The 5000-nt window shown below is 40.6% G+C and overlaps 1 protein-coding gene across 12 annotated transcripts in view; it reads left to right on the top strand.

Moving 5' to 3' along the window:
- The window catches only part of ABCB5 (ATP binding cassette subfamily B member 5), a 170422-nt gene that overhangs the window by 37331 nt on the left and 128091 nt on the right, over nt 1–5000 (top strand). Inside the window, exon 1 of one of the 12 annotated variants that reach the window (XM_075587164.1) lies at nt 388–460. The exons of the other annotated variants lie outside the window; for them this stretch is intronic. The gene's annotated coding sequence lies outside the window, so the exon portion shown is untranslated. Of the gene's footprint in view, nt 1–387; nt 461–5000 lie in introns of those variants that run through there. 12 annotated transcript variants of the gene reach the window in all.

Raw genomic sequence — 5000 nt, 5'->3', positions numbered from 1 at the left:
CATGTGAGCTCTGCAGGACTCCCAATAACAAGAGTTGGTGAGCTGCACACAGACCCTGCTCTCTCTGGATATCACTGCCATTAGGTTTCCCACATCATAATCTCTTAAATGCATGTGAGTGACAATGACTTTAATTTGGGATTCTATAACCATAAATGTAGAATTGTTTGTTTTAGAGAGAATACAGTAAAAATACAGTAACTCAGAATAAGAGTACGCAACACGATGAAACAAAGTGACATCACTAATGAGCAGGATATTACAACACAGCATTAGTTACTCATTTAGAATGCTAACTGAAAAATGTTGCATGAAATGTAGAATGAATTGCACAATAGTGACCTTTGTATTTATTATTTATTGCTGTCACCAATAAAATGAATGACTCATGCTTGAATCACGGTTGTATTTTAAATGAAGATGACTGGTGAAAATAGATACAAATCCCTTTTGGAATCAGGTTAGTAGAGAGATTTTTTATCCCTGTCGCTTGTTGAACTTGAGAGGCTTAGATGGTATACGAAGGTTCCATAAATAATGTGTTGTACAAGTAACATGGGAATGTTACACTGCCTTGATTATTATGTCTAATATATTAACTGTACATGTTCTTTATTAATTATTATTAAAATAAATACATAAATTAAACTTCAATTTAATAATTCAATACATTACATCTACTGTATATCATGAGCTAATTTTTTTTAATATAGAAAGTTAACAACCAGTTTCTCAACCTACTGTTTGCTATTTTAAATTGTAAGTAACACCTACAATTTAAAATATCATAACGTAAATTCAGAAACTGACAGTCAACTTTCTATATTTCATAAAACGTATCTCCTGATACACATCTTCATACAAGCTTTGCAGCAAGTCTTTTTCATTTGTTGGATTAAAGATAGAATCCTTCACCAGTTATATAAATTGTGTAGGATTCTTCAGTACACATGAAACACTTGTTTAAGTGCAAAGAATACGCATGGTAAAAGGAGTACAAATATAGCTTATTGTTAATAACCCCTTACAACTTTTACTTTACTGAAGATTGCTTTCAGTCCGAAGTTAGACTTACACTTTACTCCATCATTTTACGACGGACAAAAACGAAATGGTGACAGTGATCAGGAAAACGTTCCTAGTTTTGCTTTATGGAACAAAATGTTTGTAAAGCAAAACGTTGACATTCTACAAAAGGTGTTACAAATGAAATGTTAGTGAAATTCAAGGTAAACCTCATCCAATTGATGAACTTAGTAATAATAATGTTAGTTGTCTGTTTTGTGGAAGTTGAGTTTTGTGGAAGTTGTGATTAATACTATATAAAGGTGATAAGCAAAAAGATAAAAGTAATCTTCATATGATATTGGAAATGTAAAATTTTAGAGAGAAGTTCAGTAATTCAGTGAGCTCATAACAAAGACTGATCATTTCTTTTCATATTAGTCATTTGTTTTACCAGTTGAAAACATTATATTTTTGTGTCAAATATCTAAAAAAAAAAAAAAAAAGAGCTAATATTGCTGTTTATTCCCACTGCTTTTCAGTACTACAAACCTCAGTCTATATTTCTTTTGTTCTTAGTAAATAATCAGCATTAATAGGAATACATTGTTTTCAAATGCTATTTATGTAAAATTATGAATACTTACAGTATACGGTAGTTAAAAGTAAGTCATTTATTAACAAATGTTTAGTTGTTCACACTTAATTATCTCATTTTATTATTAAACTCCTTTCCTTCTCAGTATGCATCTATTTAGGGGGCACGTACTGGGCATGTACGTGTTTTTTAAATGAAATAACGTAGAATCATAGAACTTGACACCAGATGAGACCCACCTAGTCGGACCATTTTTATTGTAAAACCTCAGATACTATTTGATCTTCTGCTTTCTTTCACATGTAGGATAGCCTTATGTCTATCCCAAGCACTTTTGAATTCAAATACTGTATTAGACTTTACCACCTCTTTTTGGTGGCTATTCCATAAATCCACTATTCTTTCCACGAAGAAGTACTTCCTCACATTTCTGATGCTGAGACTGCCACCCTCCTTCTATGTAGCATGACCTTGTGTTTTAAAACGTACCGTATCTATCTCTGAAATGTGTCCTCCTGTACCTGTATTCTCATTTTGCATTTATGTGGCTCATGGGCACAATTTTGTGTCACATTGGAAGTAGCTTTGGGCATCTTTGTTTGATTTTTGTTGTATACATTTCGCCATGCCCACTAGCACTTCTTTTGACACTTATATGCAGTGTTCGACAATCCTATACATTTACACGCCCGGGGCGTGTGGATTTAACCCCCGGGCGAGTAAATATTGGCCCAAGCAGCACACGTGTCTGTTTTTTTAAATTTCCCTGCTCGCGCCAAAAAAAAACAAAAAAGAAATCCCCCTACCTGACGTGTTGGCCGCTGTCATGCTCTGTGAGCTGAGCAGTCAAGCCTGCTCTTCCTTCCCTGCATAGAGGTAAGTACTGATGTCCTCTCATGCATCCCCCCCCCCCCCCCTCCGTGTGTGTGTGCTGTGTGTGTTCGTTCTTGTGTGTGTTCGTGCAGCTGCTGCCACCTGCCCCAGAGTTCGGGGAGCGCGAGCAATGTGTGCAGCGAGTTCCCGGCGGGAGGGCAGTGTGCTACCACCCTGCGCAGTACCACAGAGCGGGGAGGCAAAGAGAAGTGGAATGGAATTGCAAACATAAAGTGTTTTTAACCCCACACATAAACAAAAAGGGACGTTTTATTCAACCCATTTAATGCCAGAGGGGTTCTACCACTGGCAAAGGCTTTTGCAACATGTGGTGGTTTTGTGGGAGCTTAATGCAAAGTTGGGGTGTTGATGGGATCTCTAATCAGAGCATAGTATTTTTACATAACACAAAACATGTTGCATAATTAAAATGGCATGAAAGTTTGTTTTTTCTTCTCTATCCTACCTAAGGCTTTTGCAACATAGCGGTACAGGGAACTTTTAATGTAAAGAGGGATGTGTGGCTGGTGTTTGTTATTTGTATATGTGCTTGAGATCTCACTGGCACGTGTGTCATGCTGCTGACCACAAAGCTATTGCAACAGATCGGTGCTCCTTTCATTACTGGTCATAGGGATATGAGGCTAGAAATGTATCCAGCAGACTCCACCCCACAGCTTGTTGCATGAAAGGGTTACTTTGCATTGTAACCCCCTTCCAGTGAAACTTCAACATCAGGTTGTTTTTTATTTTTTTATTTAAATTACTGTTTTTCCATAACTGATATCTCACCTTTTTGGGTATCCTGGTTAGGTAATGTGATTAATAATACACATTTTGGCATAGAAGTGGTTAAACTGAGCTGTCCAACAATTCTGCATGTTATCAGAGGCAAATGCAACATGTGCTTGTCTCCTGTGAAACTTGTCTCTCGGCTGCTGGTGAATTCATGCAGCAGGCTTGTGTCTTTCAAAGGAAACAAAGCAAATGCATTGCCAAAGGGGCGTGGGGGTCTTCATATATCGGCATATCGTGACCATTGGAGTGTTCATCTGCATGTTACCAAATCCTACTGCAATGTATCCACTTGAACTTGAGTTGAATCAAGGCTGGGATATTGCATTTTAGTCCAATGTATTTGTTCTTATGCCTAGCAGATAAGGAAGCTTACACGATCTCTGAATGGAGATGTTTTATGCTCTAGGTCTAGGAAATATTGTAGATGGAGCAGGATGTTGCAAGAAAGAAAATTATTTTTAGCTTATCTGTAATTATACATTATCAATGCTAATGCGATGAAACATATGTCACCATCTAATGAGACTTTAATTTCATATTTAATCAAGCGCATAGTGTGGCTGGAGTACGTTATTATTATTATTTTTTAAATTTACCCAACAGATTTGACGATAACAAAGCCAGGTGCAGGGGAGATGAGCGAGAAAGAGACATAGCGTTTGTGTAGTTCAGGCCATATCTGGGCACTGAATGAGTTTAGCATGGATAGCAAAGCTTAATTTCTACATGTTTTTCATAATGCAACATCTGCCACATTTTAAAGGAAAGCCATTTTCCAATGTGGACTACACAAAAATGCCACTTTTTAAAATAGAATTGCCTTCTGTATATATGGAACGGGAAAGGTTCCAAGAAAAATGAATGCGGAGCATGAGGAGGAAGCTGATGATGTCACACATAGGGAGGGGGTTGGAGGTACTCTCGCGCATGGGATGGGGAGGCTGGAGATACTATTGTGCACGGAGGGGGAGGGGGCTTGAGGTACTGGCACGCACGGGATGGGGAGGCTGGAGATACTATCGCGCACGGGGGGAGGGGGCTGGAGGTACTGGCGCGCACGGGGTGGGGAGGCTGGAGGTACTGCCGGTCACGGGGTGGGGAGGCTGCAGGGCAGAGTCTTGGTGCTTTTTTACATGCACTTGTACACTTCTTCCTCCATCCCGGTTGCTGGGCTGGCCCGTCTGGGGCGGGTGTTGAGTGCAAGGGAAGGTGGCCTGCTTGGACCGGTGCCTCATACTCCACCGTGTGTGTGTGGGAGAGAGAATGTGTGTGGGGGGAGAGAGAGTGACACACCACAAGTACCCACCCAAGTCACCCAGTCACCCACCCTCTCTCTCTGTGTGTGTCACCCACCCTCTCTCTCTCTCTGTGTGTGTGTGTGTGTGTCACCCACTCTCTCTCTCTCTCTCTCTCTCTCTCTCTCTCTCTCTCTCTCTCTCTCTCTCTCTCTCTCTCTCTGTGTGTGTGTGTGTGACCCACCCTCTCTCTGTGTGTGTGTGTGTCACCCACCCTCTCTCTCTCTCTCTCTCTCTCTCTCTCTCTCTCTCTCTCTCTCTCTCTGTGTGTGTGTCACCCACCCCCCCCCCTCTCTCTCTCTCTCCCTCTGTGTGTGTGTGTGTCACCACCGTCTCTCTCTGTGTGTGTGTGTGTCACCCACCCTCTCTCTGTGTGTGTGTGTCACCCACTCTCTCTCTGTGTGTGTGTCACCCACCCTCTGTCTCTCTCT

The sequence above is a fragment of the Ascaphus truei genome, chromosome 2 (genome assembly GCF_040206685.1).
Source record: "Ascaphus truei isolate aAscTru1 chromosome 2, aAscTru1.hap1, whole genome shotgun sequence".
Classification (NCBI taxonomy): Eukaryota; Metazoa; Chordata; class Amphibia; order Anura; family Ascaphidae; genus Ascaphus; species Ascaphus truei.
This window is presented reverse-complemented; position numbering and strand designations above follow the sequence as displayed.